General features: G+C 34.9%; 1 long non-coding RNA gene across 2 annotated transcripts; it reads right to left on the reverse strand.

Annotated features, from left to right (window-relative positions):
• Nucleotides 1-8699: 8699 nt before the first annotated feature.
• On the reverse strand, nt 8700-10354 carry LOC147493852 (uncharacterized). 2 transcript variants are annotated; one of them, XR_015198795.1, is made up of 3 exons: nt 10154-10354; nt 9457-9967; nt 8700-9253 (listed from the first exon to the last, which is right to left on the reverse strand). It is a non-coding gene; the product is annotated as an uncharacterized LOC147493852 (long non-coding RNA). The 2 variants fall into 2 exon arrangements; XR_015198794.1 differs by having other exon boundaries at nt 8702-9574; nt 9858-9967.
• Nucleotides 10355-19188: the final 8834 nt, after the last annotated feature.

A 19188-nucleotide genomic window follows, 5' to 3' on the forward strand; every position in this document is an offset into this window, starting at 1 on the left:
CTAGGGACACTATATAAAGACTGGATGAAGAGGAAAAAGGATTTATTCAATCATTACCAAGAAAATTATTAGAAACAGAAGAGAGAAAGAGAGAATCAGAGAGATTGTAAACCTCCATTATTGATAAATAAAAACCTTGGTTTCATTTCAATTCTATCTCATTCAAACTACTTTTCTACCATTCATCTTCATTAACGATCATTAACTCGCGTGATCTGAGATCAATCATCTGAAGAATGTTCTTAGACATCACAATTGGCGCAGCCCCATGAGTTGGTTTTTAGGAATAGTTTAAATATCAGTTAGATTTTACATTTGGTATAATGTTCGGTGGTGAGCACAGTTCAATTCAGAGCACGTTGGAGGCATGTATACTTGCACTGAAAAATGATCACACCTTGGCATTGCGAAATCTTTTGTCATACATATTTTCTCACATCTATCCATTGAAATCCTTATTCTTATACATGGATATAGTTTCTCATGTTGATCTGAATGTCAGTAATGTTCGGGTTTGCTAAGTCTGACGTAACTGTGTCAGTCCTTGACTTGCGTACACATCCATGCTTCTAGTTTATGAATCTGGACAACGTTTAGTACAGACTTTATTTTATATTCCATGTCAAAAACTCAAACAATGTTACAATTTAAAAATTGGCAAAATATATATATAAAAGCTTGCGCACATTCTCTCTCCTCACCATATAGCTCTATTTTGCACCCCGAGTAATATTGGTGGCTCCTAAAAAAGAAGAGATGCTAATAATTAGAAACACCTCCCCAAATATGTTTAAATCTCCCTCATCTATTCTTAAATTTATATGGACTCCTCAAAGTAAAAAAATAAATAACAAATTAAATAATCCTTATACACATTCTACTGAAAACCTTATTTCAACCACCCCACATTAGCGATCACCGACCAAATAAATAATAGTAGAAGTGCTTACACACCATGGTTAATCGATTTCATCAAAATGGAGTGGGCTTTGTCACGGCGAGATGGCAAAGCTCGGAAAGGATTAATAGCACCTTAAAATTCTTCTCCATAGTAAATTTTCTTTCCTGTTCGCTCTATCTCTGACATCGTTCGCTCTATCTCTGACATGAGATAGTGTTGCCACCCTCTCCATTTTATAGCCTGGAGAGACCATCTCATGTTTTCAGTTATGGTGTTCTTATTGATTTCTGTCTGTCTTCAAGCCCGATGATTATAGAAAATTGGTTAAAATGGTCTCTAAGATTTAATGCCCTAGATTTGAAGTTTTTCATTTTTGTTATGTTTTAATGACCATGGTGTGGAATTAATTTCTTAACGCCCAAGCACCCATGAGAAAGGATATTTAGGACCCTCCACTCTGTAAATTGCATTTGAAAAAATGACCAATTGTGTTGGCCTTTTCTGATGGTTAAAACTTTTGTTTTTTTTTTTTTTTTTTTGTGTTTCAAATGAATGCCTGTAGCGATATATAAATGGGTAGATACAGTGTCAAAAAATAATGGATACTTTTGGGGAGTTTGGTGAGTACGATAAATTGTACCTAATTCAAGTGATGATACATCATGTTGCACTTTCAAGCTCATTTGGTTATACATTTGTTCCTGGTTTCTCACTTCAACAGTAGAAACTTAAAATAGCAAAAAAATTGTATCTAAACGAAGAAGAATCAGTGTCAAAAGATCAGAAAATTTGTTGCAGGTGACTGGATGCTTGAGAACCTTTTATTTGTGGTTAGATATATTTAGGTCTATTCGTATTGTTATAATCAATCATTAACACATGTGAGTTGGGAAATTGCAAGATGTTCTTTTCTGCTCTTTTTTTAGTAATTTTCAAGTTGAAGATAAAGCTGAGAGTTCGAGTCTGCTTGGGAAAATATCAGGTTGTGTAGGTGGAACTTTTTGTATAGATTGTTGCACAAATTTTCTGAACAAACATTGAAGGAACTGTTGCCTTGATTATCAGGTGGTGCAGCTACCGCCAATGGTGCGGTATCACCAGTGCATACTGTGAGCCTTTTAAGGCCTTCCTGTAAAGCCGATTCAATTATTGGCAATTACACCAGTGTGATTATTAGTTTGAAAGATTCTTCTCTTTTTGTAGTGTGTGCATGTGTTCTGAATATGTTTAGACAACTATCATGAAGAAATAAGAAATCAGTTACGCGACTTATTGTGATTGTTAGACACTTACTACTTTACCAATAGCAATATGATCCATAAATAGCAAGAAACATAAATTGAAAATTTCACTAATTTATCATCTATCCTCAGACAAAATGTAATAAGATGAATCTAAACAGTGAATGAGAGTAAATTGTCTCTTGAAAATGAAAATAAATGCATTTTCTATAATGGTAATGCAATAACGAGTGAGATTTGGGAATATGAAGAGAATGTCTTGCATCTTCGTCATTGGGTCTTCCTACGAGGCCAAACTCTGAGTAGAACAGGCAACTACATGATTCTTCTTTCCTTAAGGCTTCAATCAGAGGCTTTTTTGCCCCCCTTTGCTCATTTTGTTTTGGTATTAAAATTTATGTTCTGATGAAATCTGTCGGTTTTGTAGTCAGAGGTATGATGTACTATAGAAAGGCTTTGAAGCTTCAAGCTTTCCTCGACATGGCTTCGGAAGAAGGTAAGACAAGAGAGCTGAATCTGTAGCATATACTAAATTCATTGGATTTATGTAGAACTTTCTAATGTATCCTATCATATGTGTAACAAAAATTCAAAAAGGCTACAAGGCAGTTACGGCTCCAACAGAGGAAGAGCGGAGAAGCTAGATATCTCTTTCTGATCAATTAGAGGCTCTAGCTGACATGAAATTCTCATATGTTGCTACATGTCAAAACTATGGAAACCAAAAGCAACGAGGGGACCGCCGTGCAAAGGATATTCTAAACATAATGGTCAAGTATGTTTACTTTTCCTTATGATCATTGAGAATTGTGTAAAATAATTGTATATACTAAAAGTAAAGTTTCTTCTCAAAATCGTGTTCATTTCAATCATAAGCTGAGTTCTTGGCTTTGCTTGTAGTAATCCATCTCTTAGAGTAGCATATATTGACAAAGTTGAAGAAAGCATTGGTGGGTGTGTGCAAATTGTCTACTATTCTGTCCTGGTCAAAGCTGTTGATAATCTTGAGTATGTAATCATTTATTAATTACTTCAAATAAAGCAAAAGAAATGACGTGAGTGACTGTTATGTGGATATGTCAACCAACACCCTACTTTGTGTCAAGAGGCCGGGGAGAGGGTTCATATACCAATTAGTCGATACCTTATCTATACTATTGCTTGAACATATTTATTCAAGACTGTAGGAAATATATTCCATACCTATTCAAAACCTATGTTGTAAGAAAACCAACAACACTAAAGCTTACTAAGAAAAAAAAACCCCATACTACTCTCAAACTATTTTACGATAAAACCAACAACATGACACCTCAATAAATAAATAAATAACATTTTAAGCTCGATCTGTCATACCCCTCTGCATCTAGCATTGGGTCATATGATAATATAATTTTTGGTAATCACCCCATATGATAATTGTATCAACCTAAACATAGCTTATTCTTCCATGAAGTTGCCTTTGTATACCAAAATGCAGCATCAGAATTTAACATACAATAATGGAATATTAGTCTTAACATGTGTAATACAAGCGTTCACTCTTAACAAAGTATTATTCTGATGTTATACTGCTGTTACATGTAGGTTTATCTTTGATATGAACAAAATGGTTTTGCTCTTTGTGATATGTAGGCAAATAAACACACAAGAATATTAGTCTTAACATGTGTAATATGAGTGTTCACTCTTAACAAAGAATTATTTTGACGTTGTACTGTTGTTACATGTAGGTCATGAAACTTGGGGTTTATATTATGATATGAACAAAATGGTTTTGCTCTTTGTGATATGTAGGCAAATAAACACATAATATGTACCAAAAGTTGAAAACAAAATTGCCAAGTAATCGCTTGGAATTCAACCAATGGAACTAAACTCTTATGTTGGTCACTACTCGCAAAACAAAAACATAATGCAAACATCATTACAAACACATAAGGATGCATTATAACACAATGCATCTGAGGGGTGCAGAAATTTAGTGGCAAGTGGATTACTAATTTACTAGACGTTAGCTTTAACAGCATAATAGAAACACATAATAGTTGCCTAAGAGTTCTCGATAGAAACAGATTCACATAGAGTTAAAATAAAGGTGCCATTGATTAATTAAATAGATGGACACGAGATTCTGCATTAATATTGAAACTGTAATAATAAAAGTATGTAAAATGGCAACTATAACAAAGTTAAAGGACAACATGCAAATCAAAGCTATTGTGACCCATCAAAGGTCAAAAGGATTCAAGGTCTTCCACAATGTGATAAGTATGCCAATAAACTATATGTTTACTGGAATGACCCATCTTGAGACTTTGTATGACCTGGGTGCTCATCTTGAAATAGACTTCCACGATGCATTGTAATAGTTGAGGTGTAACTTGAAGCTAACTCTATTATTATTATTAATTACTTGATGCAGGAGCAAAGGAATTGTTGTTGCAGATGATACGATTGGCAACTAGTTGATTTTATGCCCATGAAGATGCAAAGTTAGTGATAGTTGTGGTGTTGTCAACCCACGCAAGTGAGAGGATACTATAAATTGCTTATAAATGCGACCAATATCAAGACTTTTGAAGGCAGTTGGAGTTGTGAATCTATTCTTAATAGTATTGCAATACACTTCAATCTGTTTAGTGTTGGTAATAGTGGGCTGGTACTTATATTGTATTGTAAATTATCAACAAGGCTTCTATCGTATTAGAGACCTCTTCAGTGATAACTATCTAGAACTTATTTTTGTGAATTCTATATACTTGCCAATGATATCTTGACAGATCTTAGTGCGTCTTCCAGATGCAGAGTGCACTATTTTTTTTCCTGATAATCATGGAATGCTCTAAATGCTACATGTATATATATGATCTCTAAAATGAAAATTGGCATTGTTTACATGGCGTGCAATTATTGATATGTTTGTGTCAAAGGCGTGAAGAAATCACAGGCAAATAATGATGCATTTTAAGGGAAAGAAGAACAGGAAGGAAATGGCTGCACAAAACATAGCAGTTTTAAGAATTTTTCCTGCACTAAGAAAATTAAGAATACGCATAGAATTTGGAAAGCAAAAGAAAGCATGAGAAGAAGAGAAGAGTATAAACAATTGAAGTGAACTTAGCGACAATAATCATTAAAAAGGGCACCAACAAAACTTGAGATGAAAGGACATTCGAATTACATAATGAGCACAAGAGAAACTTCTGGACATAGGTGACATTGATGGGCAACAATATAAAGCTAAGACAACATTTATCTTCAGATATCAAATTCTCTAAAGATAAAGGCTTCTGTTAATGTGAAAGTGTTTGTTATTATTTATTTTAAGCGTAAGACAACATTTATATCGTAAGCAATAAGTGAGAATGCACCTAAACACAATCGAGTAAACGTTTAATCAGCCTCTAGAAGTTCAAATTACAAGGCCACCAGTATAAGGCACACCAGTTTGAGGTAACCAAGCGTCCCCAACTATAAGTTCTAAGAAAGTGAACTTGATCGCATCAGTGGCATCTATGACATGGTAACCAAGCCATGTAACTCTATTTGAAGTATTTGATCCTGGGCCAGAATTGTTGTATTCGACATAATATAAAGTAGCCAGAGTGAAATCACCAGACCATATATATTTTATCGAAAACCTATTACCTTATACATATTCAACTGAAAACCTATTACCATACTCAACCAAAACACCTCCTTACCGTCTCTTTTCTTTCTTCTTTTTCCTGTTTTTTTTTTCCTTTACTTCACCTCCTTACCATCTCTATTTATTTTTCCTTTAATTCACATTCCAAAAACCTGCATGTTGTTCACCAAATCAAGTACTCTTCTTACTATTTCCTTTAGATTGTTTTCTCTTTATGTTATGTTTGATAAGTTGAATTGTTAGGGAAAGAAGATAGGTCAAAAAAAAATAAGCAAAGACTAACTTCTTACCAGACCAAAAGAACAAGGCCTTTCAACCTTAAACAAATACTCTAAGCCAAAACAGACTTCACAGTTCACATATACCCAAATTAAAATCACATACATAAGCAAATATACAACCTACATATAGACAAGTGTTTACGTGCAATGCCTCTTACTTTGCTTTTATTGATAACTATTATATTTGTTTTAATCAATTTTAGTAGTTCTTATAATAATTTTATGTCTTATGTAACGTACAGTTCTAATATGGTTGCAAGAGGGACAACAAAATGTACTACATATAGCGGCAGAGCAGCACATAGTACAACCAAACCTAGAGATTCAAGAAGATCAAGAACAAACGTATCTGACCCAGAAAATTGTTTGGCAAAAACACCAATTCTTAGTACTCCAGTACTAAGTAAAGAAGAATGTAAATTTAATCGATCTAATCGGATGTCTTCTTTAGCAAAAAAGAGGAATAGACCTCTAGGTGTTGGTGATTTGCAAAATCAACTAAAGAAGGATTTAATGAAAGAAATTCCCATCCAAAAAAAAAAAAAAACCTCAAGAGAAAAAGAAACTATTTTGATTCGCTCATAGATTATGATTACTATTCACAAATCAGTGGATGTGAATCAGATGGTGATGAAGAAGGCAATTCATATGAAGATAGGATGCTTGGAGAAAATGAACATACAAGTAAGAATCTAAATATATGTTATTTTGATATTTAGAATGTAAAAATTGCAGGAAAAATAAAGTTAACTATGTGTTATTTTGATTTTTTTTACACAGGAAATTTTCAAGAAGCGAGGAATTTTGGAGAACCAAACTGTGTGTGTTCTTTTTGTGGAGCAATATTATGGTATGAAGAAAAGGTTGGAAGAACAAGACAAACCAAAAAAACCAAAGTTTGGAATATGTTGCCTACACGGAAAAGTTCAACTTCCTGTTCTGGCTGATGCAGCGCACCTCCATTCCTAAACCAACTACTAGATTATGAAAGTGGTACGGTATAAGGTCAGCAAATTATAGAGAAAATATACGGGCGTATAACTCGATGTTTGCCTTCACATCAACTGGAAGAGTGGTTGATAAAAAAAAATAAACAATGGAAATGGACCATATGTTTATAAGATCAATGTGCATAATCATCACAAAATTGGAACCTTGCTACCAATTCCAGGTCAAACTCCTAAATTTGGCCAGTTATACATAAATACAGCCAATGAAGTGCAGAACCCTCTTCAAAATATTAGATTCTTAAATTTTAAAATATTCGATTGTTTTAGTATGTATAATTTTCTTTAATGAACAATGGAGAAAATAAATTGACATTTGAATTTTCTTAATAATTCTGTTTTTACATGTCCTTTACGAGTTAATTTGGTTTTTGTTCTTTATGACAAGTGAGATTCCTAAATTTGGGTAGTTATACGTATATGATACAGCCAATGAAGTGCAAAAGAGATTAAACTCTTTTAGTAAGAAGATTGAAAATAAAAAACCGTTGGATCCAAACATTATAGCATGACTCATTGAAATGTTAAATGAAAACAATAGAATAGCTGAGAGTTAGAGAATGGCCAGAGATAGATTTAAAGAATCGGAAATCGCTGATGTTAGTATAAGACTCATTAGTACAAGACAGACTGACGGAAGAGTATACAACTTGCCAACTTCTAATGAGGTAGTTGGTCTCATTGTTGGTAATGGAGATGAATCTCAAGGTCACCGTGACGTTGTTGTTGACAAGAAAGGATATGACTTGAAGAGAATCGATGAGACTTTTCCAAGCTTTATGTCAATGCAATACCCTCTCTTATTTCTTGATGGAGCTGATGGGTATAGACCTGAAATCAAATACATAAATGGTAGTAAAGTTGGTAAAAGACAACATGTTACCATGAGAGAGTATTATGCTTTTAGAATGCAAATGAGAGCAAATGAAATACTAACAATATTTAGAGGTGGCCGATTGAAGCAACACTTTTGGGTTGATGTATACACTGCTGCTGAGGAAATGAGGCTTTCGTGGGTTAGAAATAACCAACATACGATTCGTGCTGACCTATACCAAGGTTTGGTTGATGTTGTTATTTCTAGGAACACTAAACCTGCATCGGTTGGTAGGCAATTAGGTTTACCATCGTCTTTTACAGGTAAGTTAAATTAAATCCCCAAAACTCACTTGCAACCTTTGAAGATGAATTTATAATGATAAATGATTAGTTTTACCATTGTCTTTTACAGGTGGTCCAAGATATATGGTACAAAATTATCAGGGTGCCATAGCCATTTCTAATGGGCTGGAATTCCTGATATTTTCACCACATTTAGTTGCAACCCCAAGTGGCTTGAAATTCAAATGGCATTGGACAAGGTTTCTAAGGGACTAAAACCTGAAGATGCCCCTGAAATTGTTGCTTGGGTATTCGAAATTAAACTGCACGAGTTAATAACTAATTTGCAACGGCGTAAACATTTCGGTAAAGCTTGGGCAGGTCAGACTTTATTTTTAATTATTTTGCCTATTTCTGCACATTAAGTTTATAAAATGCATGAGCAGAGTTCCATTTGGGATTAACAGTCATGTATATATACATTATTTTTAGTTCCATTCCAGTTCCCCTAATTTTGGACGTTTTACTAGATTACATGACAAAAGTTTGAGTCTCAATTGTGCAAGAAAATTCTCTGACTAAATCATTCAACATATGATAGAAAACATAAGAAGTGTTTCACAGATAACTGTGATACAAAAAAAGGGCCGAGTAGAGACCCTACCACTACACATTTCTATTTTGACTAAGAATTTGTATCATTCATTATAACAAAAAATGAACATGGATATTGGAAAAGCTAAGAAAGACTATCAGTGGATACAAAGTAACTAAAGGTTTACTCATGAGAAAACATCAACTGAAGACAGACCCATCCCTGAACTTTCACCAATGGAAATTCCTTTCATCGTCTTTATCATTTCACTGCCACTTTTTCCTGCTTGCTTTCTTTCAATCTCCCCCCCTTTTATATTAATACTCTCTGAACCATGCTGATTCCTCCTATCACTGTTCTTGAGTTTTTCTTCCTCTTTCTTACCTGTTGCGTTAGTTCTTCTTCCAGTCTGCTTGGTGGTTGATGGACATAACGAACTGTTGGGAAGACTTGTTGAACAGCTCAGAGAATGTGACTGGACAGTTATTCACTTAACAAAATCATTTAAGTCAATAAAATAAATTAATCAAAGCACTTACAGAGAAATTCCAATTAAAATAAACTGTTGAGGCCACTAAATTCAAAAACTACTTTTAAATTTGCAACCTCTCTAGAATTGTATATTTTTCCCACTCAAATTCCTTTTAACAGCACAAGCATCACAAATTAAGTACATACCCCTTATCCATGGTTCCAAATAGCTAACCTATAGCTTGGACATTGCTACACCTTTCACAAAAGTAACCGGACAAGTAGCATTTGTCACAATGTAGTTGCTAACACTACCAAGCAAGACCTTGCACAGAAAAGCTTATCAGCAAGTAGTGGACTACATAATGGGGTTTTCCAATCTGAAGAAATATTTTTAGTGGGTGTGTGCACCAAGAACAAATGTCTATGGAATAATATGCTCTGCCACATGCATTTTATCAAAAAAATGAAGTATAGTTAAATCTTAAACACCAGAGTAACATGCTCTATTCAAGTACAAAATCAATAATTCACTTAACTCAACAGCTCACTTTGCTACTATATATGGTTACAAACATACTATAGAAAAGAAATTTAAATTTGAGTACCCCTTTGGTCCTATGAACTGTATGAAGGATGTCAAGTACTTTAGGATCAAGAATAATTCCATATTGCTTTGATACGTTCATCTCTCTAAATTCGACAAGAGGATTCAAAGCTGAAAAAAAAACACAGACGCGTATATAATCTGTTCCGAAGCAATAATAATAATCTTCTTTCGTACACCAAAGTTTCCACTCAATTTGCTTTTTCAAGTTTTGACTATGCTAGAGAAATAATGCTTTCCCACTTTTGTTATGCAACAATATAATATACACAATAGAGTTTCAGAAGAGGGGTTTACCACATGCTCATATATTGCTTTTCTTGGATAACAGTGCCATGCCAAAGACCTCTGCTCAGATCAATAAGTTAATATCAGCAGAGCTTTCCAGACCCATAAGATAAAGTTGCATATGCAACAGCCACACAGTTTATGATGCATGGGCCCTGTGGAGATTTAAATTCAAGCTCGCGGTGTATGTTGGAAAATAAGTGCTCTAGACACTATCCTAAGGCCTTTTGCAGTGAGACGTCTATTGATCACAATGACTTCACTATTTATAGGAGAAGAAACAATGGTTGTAAAGTCACGGTTAAAGTTTTTGATAAAACTAACGAATTGGACAATAGGTGGGTGATACCACATAATGTCGATTTGTGTGTGAAATTTCAAGCACACATAAATGTTGAGCACTGTAATAAGGCGAGGTCGATAAAATATATTTTCAAGTATATTAACAAGGGCAAAGACAGAGCCACTGTCATTATTCTTGAAAATATCGCAACAGATGTAGGCATGTAACAAACCATTAGAATGTAACCATTGAACATTTTCATGATTGTCGTTATATATTGAACATTTTATATATATTATATATATATATATATATATATATATATATATATAATTATTAAATTTAATTTACAATGGGGCACTAGGTTTGCTTGATGATGACAGCGAGTGGGATGATGCTTTGAAAGAGGCTAGCGGATTTCAAAGTCCTAAAGCGTTACGTGAACTGTTTGTGACATTAATGTTGAAGTGCGAGATATCGATCATTTCCTGGAAAATTATGGAAAAAACATCATCATGCTCTTAGAGAAGATATCTTATATCGGTATAGAAGAAACAATGGATATCAGACATTGATTTATCAAAAGAGAAAATAAAAAATTACACTCTGTGTGAGATTGAAAATATCATGCTCAAAAAAGGAAAAGCTTTGGCAACTCTGAAGGACTTTCCATTTCCAGATATGAAGGACCAAATGCCAGCTAGGAATAAAATAATTGCAGAAGAACTTGACTATAACTGTCGTGCATTATGTGATGAATACGTTGAATTGCATGAAGCCCTTAATACTGAAAGCGTGAAGTTTTTCAATCAGTCACAAAAGTAGTATATTCACAGAATGGAGGTGTATTTTTCATTTATGGCAGCGGTAGAACTAGAAAAATATATTTGTACAAGACTATCATTTAAAAGTTGAGATTAGAAGGTAAAATTGTACTTGCAGTTGCTTATTGAGGAATAGCATCACTCCTTTTACCAGGAGGCCGAACAACACATTCGAGGTTTAATATTCAAATTCCTACCCATGAAGATTCAACTTGCAACATCTCAAAACATGAAGCACTGGCCAAGCTCATATAGAAAGCCGATCTTATTTTATGGGATGAAGCCCCAATGACTTATAGGCATGGATTTGAAGCTGTTGACAAAACATTAAAAGACATAATGGATGAAGAAACCAAATGTTTTGGTGGGAAAACATATCTAATGGGTGGTGACTTCAAACAAATTTTGCCAGTTATTCTAAGGGGTAAAAGAGGTGACATTGTTGACGCTTCAATAAATAGGTACGATTTTGGATATATCAAAATTTTAAATTTTATCAAATAATTCGTTTAGTAACCTTGAACAATTTATTTTTTTTACCATCTTTAATTATATATTTTTATTCCCTGGATTGCATAAAAGATTTATTATAAAATGGCTTTCAATTGACAGTTTTCCTACGTAGTAGAAGATGGATTTTCACCTGTATTTCAGTTTAGTTTAAATAGATATATTGTTATTCCGTTCAACTTTAGGATATTCTTTGCAAGCACAAAGAGCATAATAACTTTCAAATTATTTGGTGTCAGCATATTTTATTCACTAAATGTTTGTTCTATTTAATATGACTACGACTTGGAGATGACAAATTATGATTGAGTTTTTAACTTGGTGGACCAAGGTGAATTTCTAGATCAACTTCGGGAAGCATGCTTTTAGCTCTTCAGTGCAGACAAGGCGGAACTACTAAATCACTGTTCTTCTACCGACAAACACTTAACATGAGCCTGGCTTCAGTTGAATGACTATGGTGATTTGTTTGACTTGATTGGAAGGTTGTCTAATTTTTTTTAGAAATTACACGAAGGTCTGACTCTAGAGCTATTGCCTTGGACTATATATAAGACAAATGTTCTTCAAGAGATCTGCTTCAAAAGAAGTTTGTGGTGGGTGTACGTATTTTTATTGAGTTGACACTCCAACTTTGCACTAGCAAGAATCATCAATTGAGTGCAAGGGCTACAAGCCAACTGTAATCATTTGCAACTTTATTTATATTCCCCGGGCCTCCCTACTCTTTCATTTATTTTATTTATTTCTAATTTATCTTTTTTTAAAAGGCTTTATTGGTACTGCAAAGTTCAACTTTGATTCAAAGTTCCTAGCTAACCTGAATTGTTACTGAAAGTTCACTCAATTAGCCAGTGCAATGTCGATCCATTAACATGCACGTTCAAAGACTATGTATTTCTTTTCATCAACAATTTATTGGGTTTCAAAGCGACAAGGTTTTATGATGCACTGAGCTTCATATTCAGATATTCTGGACATGGAAAAGTTGTATTGCTTTGATATTCTGGACATGGAAAAGTTGTATTGCTTTGATTGTAGAGTACAGTCTCACACCATTAAATTAAATTGAAATGTTCGTTCATCGAAGCATTCATACTACGTTCTTATATGTTTCTTTTCTTAGAAGAAAGATAACTTAAAAATTTTGAACTTTTCCTGAAAAAAACCCTGTCTTTATTTGCTCCATTGATTCAAATAAACTTCAGTTTATTGTTCAATATAATAATTTAAATAATATTTTTTATCAATAAATTTATTGTAAGAGTTTCAATATATAATATTTTTAATATATAATAATAAAATTTATAAAAACGGTCACATTCGTTGAACGGGTCAAAAAATCTAGTGTAGTCTAGTACTTTATATATTTAATAATGTGGAATATACCGAAATATTTTGTAATTGCGGATGATAAAATACATCCCAAGTCTTTCTTCCTTTTTTTGGCTGGTGAAAATAACTCAGCATCTTGTACATTTCTCTAGAGGAAGATAAAAACTCGCGCCGTATGCCTTCTAGTTGAACTTATTGACTAGTTCATTCATGCAAAAAGAAATGAGAATATGCTACGTGGTCTCTATTTCTCTCTGTTTGGAGTTCAAAATTCCTCCTCCAGAAGGATGTTGTATGCTTCAAATTTAAGCAGTTCATTCTATTAGTTCCATTTTAAACTTTAGTATAGATCCATAATATCTTTGTTCAAATCCTTATTGTCTCCATTATAACCTATTTGTCATTGGTAGGCCCCTTCATTAGGTCCTGCATGTGACACACGCCTACTACTGACCCTTATTCCCATTTCTTTGTTTATATATATGATTCTGTGTATTCTTCTTTTTTGTTATCCAGCTTAGCTGCCATGATGCCTCTCTTGCCATAAAGCCTATTTGATCGGTTTCAATCAGTTGTAATAACATCTGAAACTCTATAGATCTGTACCCTCGTCTTCTTAACTATCCAAAAAATAAAAATAAAAAAACATCTACGTACTTAAAACATCTAAGTATATGATAAGTATCGATACTACTTTTAGTGGGAGTGGTATCGAAACTCGTTTTAAAATCTAAATACATAATAAGTATCGATACTACTTGTAGTGGGAGTGGTATCGAAACTCGTTTTAAAATCTAAGTATATGATAAGTATCGATACTACTTTTAGTGGGAGTGGTATCAAAACTCGTCTTAAAATCAATATACATGTTATATAAGTATCGATGTTTTTTTTTTTCCATACTTGTTTAAGAAGGGTATAGAAGATGAATCTATTTTCCTATTTAAGTATGATAAATATCATAAGTGTTGCATATAAGATGAGTCTATAGAAAGCAAAAAGGTATATTTTCCACAGATCAAAAGGAATGTTAGAAAGTTACAAAAGCAGGTTTAAGCCAACATCAACATTCAGGATTCATCATCAAAATCGAGACAAAAGACAAATGGATCATTGTATCAATATTACAATCGCTCAACTTGGCAAGACAGAGAAATTAGAGGTGGGTTGAAGTTTCGGCAGGGTTTGCGTTAAATTTGTCTGATTCCAGAAGGCTATTGAGACCAACACGAATATCTGGATCGTCTAAGATATTAGGAGTGCTAAGGAGGGAGTCAGGATTAAAAGGTGGAGTAGATATATCCGTCTCGACAGCCTTATTTGCCGGAGGATTAGAATCCACAGCGTCATTTCCAGCATCGCCTGCACCAATGTCGAAGGGCAGCTTGCTTTCGTTATCAGAGTCCAAACCTTTCTCTTTAATGATAGTAGCAGGAAGAAATTGCCTGAAACTTTTCATGGTCTCCACAGAATACTCCATTTGCGAAGCATAGTCAGCTACTTGAGAATGGGCTTTTTCCAGTTCAGTTTCAAACTCATTCTTTTCAGTTGCCCATTCAACTTGTTCAGTAGCGAGGGAAATTTTGGTTTCAGCAAGTTCTTTTTCCATAGCCCGGAAAGAGGTGTTAAGTTTCTGATACAGTTCTTTGTGTTCATCAAAGTATCTTTTTATTTCGACAGCATGACCTTTTTCTTTCACAAGAGAGTGTTCAAGACTGTCTTTATCCTTTTTTAGCTGTTGAATCTCTTCCCTATAGCGACGACAACTAGCCATGTCACTTTCAAATTTTAGCCTGGAAATGAAAATATATGGTGTATAGATAAGGTGATAGATAAATAAGGATAAGAGTAAGGAGATGGATAAATACTTACTTTTTCAAGAGAAGTGCATAGGAGTTGAAATCTTTCTTCTATGGTGATTTCGGTCATTGCTCGCCTATCTCGAGGAAGGATAGTATTCAGCACAAGAGCTTCTCCGAGACCAGATAGCAGAGAAGCAGTTTTTTTGACAGAGGTCTGGTCTCGAAGAACAAGTTTAACCTCAAAGTCACCAGTAGAAGAAGAGCAGTCAGAAGCAATAGGCTTTGTGGTGGATGGAAGGGTTGAAGGCTTGGAAGGTATAATGGTAGGTGTAATGTCGGTACTCTTGGCAGGTTTGTTTGGTCTCGAGGCTGGTGGTGCTGTAGTTTGGCAAGGTGACACTCCCTCTTTTTGTGTGTGTAGATGAGATGATGGGTGATGTAGATAGATTATGATCGTTGAACAAATAGAAGCGTATCAAAACCTAATTATCCCTCAATAAGTAAAGGATGAGTAGGGTATCGTTCCACTTTTAAGTATATGTTATGTGAAGGACAGGACTGGAAAGGGGTGTGAGGGATTAAAAACTAATATTGTAGAGATTGTAGATTCTAATGCTAAACTAAGCTAAACTAACTAAACTGTTGAGAATTTATAAGAGAGGGAATTCAAGAGATTAGAATCCACCAATACTTTTGATCTATGACCTTCTGCTTCATGGTTGTTCTTACAAGTAGACTACAATTAGGCAATCGAGCGAAAAGTGCCGATGCCCTTCGATCTAAACATCGTTAACAATTAACTCTACTTAAGGTTGTTCCTATGTTTATGCTATTAATATCTTCTTTCCTTTTATGTAAGCTCGGGCAGCCATTCAATGTATTACCAAGAGCAACATCAAGGAGTACTTCCTAATAGGGCGGCCATTCAATGAATCACCACTTAAGGCAAACACAAAGAATATTTCCCCTAGGCAGCCACTCCCTGAGCTACCCCTTCTAAGGCAACACAAAGAATACTTTCCTAACTCTAAAGAACTATACTACTAGAAGAAAAGTAAAGAACACTAGCATGATATTAATATTGCAAAACATAAACCCTATTCTATACTTCCATCCCCTGGTGTGGGCAATGGAACTAATAACTACAAACATAAAGAACTAACCTGATTGAAGAACACCATGAACCAGAAGAATCATTAAACCTTAAGCTCTGGCTTCATCTTCTCCCTTGAAGGAGAAGATTAGCCTTCCATAAAGAAGGAAGAACAAGAAGAAGAAGAGTTGAAGAACATAAGACTAGAAAGACTAATTTATTAAGACTCAGCTAGTTAAAACCGATCTTTTATTATTAATCTCTCTCTGCCTCAAGTTCAGGAGACAAGAATATAAGTGAATTGGCCAATTACATGAGGCACTTAGGTCCTCTATTTATAGGGGTTACAATGAGCTCTAGAAGCATTCCAAACCGTCATTTGTTTTCTAATACAAATAGACTTCTTCCAGTCCGACTTAGTCTTCAAAACCGAGAAGGAATTGGCTACAAAGAATCGATTCATACGTCCGGGCGCATTATTCATTCATGCATCCCAGGACTTAATCAATACGTCCGACGCTTTCGATTTATCGTCCCGGACACAATCAATGCGTCTGGACGCCGATACATCGTCCCCGCACGATAAGCCGATTTTCTCTCTTACGCTTCTATCCTTCTATCCTCTTTTGCGGGCTTTGGTCCAAACAACGAATCCTTTGGCCTTGGGCTTCCAAATAGACTTTAAAATAGGTCCAAGTCGCATCTTTAACAGCTCCAATTCCTTGGCCTTCTCCATGATTGTCCACGGGCCTCTCATGTGACCCTTAATGCTCCGAATTGCTTCGTTTTACCCCATTTTCTCTAATATTCTACAAAACTCTCTTTTTCACCTGTAGAATCTTAAAACACAACTTATAAATACTATTAGTCCACTAAGATGGCTAAACAAGAGGCATAATCGAGAGTTAAATAGCACTTTTTGAGCACTTATCACAAGGTTCTTTCCTTTTTCTCGAATGACGTACTGGGTCGACATTCTGATCTCAAAAGGATGTAGGAGCTTAGGACGAGCTACCATCTTTTGGTTTTTTCTTGCTCATAAATTTGTTGAGCATCTTCGAGGTTTTGACTAGAGCATGAGAAATACGAGATGCCATATCTGTGAAACATAAGCAATGTTGATCAAATACATCATTCAAAAGAGGATAATTATAGAAATCGGGAATCTCTTGTTTGATTTGAGGAAAAAGATCTTCAGTTATTTTAAAACCATTAACAACATATTCAAAATAACATCGAGGAGTATTAGTTGGTAATTCAGTAGAATCGAAGGTTGTTTTGAACATTTGTTTAGAAGAACAAGGCTATAAAGGACAGGGAATAGTGTCGCATGGCATATCAGATTTGGAAGGTAAGGAATCTTGACCTCGAAGAACGGTAGTTTTTAAGAAGTATAAAGGAACGACATAATTGGTGATATCTGGAAGCTCGACAGTCAATTTTGGATTGCCATACTTATTAGCGCCAGTTCGAGTATTGATTTTTTTGTTGCTGCCTTTTAGAAGATCTGTTACTCTAGTAGATTCCCCAAGACTTTTCATCGAGGTTGGTTTAGGAACTGAAAAAAGCTCGCAATAATAGACCAGTTAGATAAAAGGCTCGAGATAAAGGAGGTAGGGGATGTCGAAAGATAACGTACCATTAAGGTTAAAAACAGGATGTGCCAAGGATGGAACTGCTATCGGTTCAAATGACTCCTACTGCCCAGATACAATGATAGGGTATAATGGCCATCTGAAGTCACTATCTCGATTTTCCCTTATAATTCTAGCACGGTGCATTCATTTTTTAGGATAAAAATAACCACTGGGCTCTTTGATACCATGTTTATTTTTCTCGATACGTTCAATAAAGGAATAGTGTTTTTGGATATCGATGAGACGAATTCTTTTAGAGGGCCGGACATCGGGTTCAAGATGAGAATTATAGAAGTTACAAATATACAACAGTCTCCAGAAATTGCCTATGCCTTGGCCAGGAAAGATGGTCAAGTAGTTCAATATTTCTCGATCAAGCTTCGATAAGGGAAGACGCAAGCCAGCAGCCAATTGCCCAACAGTGATAATGGTGGTTTTGAGTTCGCCACTTTGACATTGAGTTCCATTTTTACTTCCAGCGTAGTGTCAAAGTTGGATATAATCGGGTATTTGGTAGGCAGCTCTAACTATGTGCAAGTTGGGTCTTTCAAGAAAGCAAGGATTCAAACAACCACTCCATATGCTATGATCGTCAATAATTTCTCGATCGGTATCCGAATCCATAGTTTCGAAAGGATGGCAGGGTAAGCCATCAGCCAAATACGAGGGATGCCATGCTGTTTCATTAGTCTCAGTTCTTTAAGATGAAGAGGCTAAAGATGACGAGTTGACTTGAGTTGCAGATTCAACACTTTCGTTCGACATGGTGGTATCACTAGAAACAATAAATTTTTTATTAGAAGTATATTCTCTATCTGAGCTACTATTGTTGTATCTAATATAAGTATATAATATATTATTTACTAAGCACGTATCAAAGTCTCGAGAGGATAATGTCGGGGTTCGAGGTGAAGAATTGTGTCTCAAACGCATAAGTTCTTGACATCGAAGCCGGGATTGTTTCGAGAGAGTACGTATAAAGTTAACACAAGTTTTTCTCCTAACCATACTGTCAAAGATTATAATTCAAGGTCTCCAAATAACACATTCAAGTTCAAAATCCAAACCCTAAATTCTGGTAATATATAAAGGAAACAGGGGTTTTTCATTATAAATTTAAAGACAACGAGGAAGTTTATTGCAAAGAATACTTTTTTAAATATTTATGTTAACTAACCTGACAAATTTGCAGAAAGTTTTGATGATGGAGACGGTGAAAAGAACCGATTTGAAGCTTTTCATATTGTTAATGGTGCTGGGGTTTAGAGTATGATAAGAGCCCAAAACTGTAGTTTTAACCCCTTAATAATCATACTGTTAGACCAATTATGTGAATAATAAGTAAGAGTTAATACTGATTACGTGTTTTTATGCATTTCAAAGGCTTCAAAGTCCATTATGTGCGAAAATGTGCCACTTTTAGCGAGATAAAGGAGCAAAAGTCACAGAACTTCGAATGACATATCTTTGGACTCAGACCTCGGATTGAGGCCTACCTTATGTCAAAACGACCGGCTCGGAAAGAGCTTTGCAACGGTCCAAGCCTTGACCCAATCAGAG

The sequence above is a fragment of the Coptis chinensis genome, chromosome 6, assembly GCF_015680905.1.
Source record: "Coptis chinensis isolate HL-2020 chromosome 6, ASM1568090v1, whole genome shotgun sequence".
NCBI lineage: Eukaryota > Viridiplantae > Streptophyta > Magnoliopsida > Ranunculales > Ranunculaceae > Coptis > Coptis chinensis.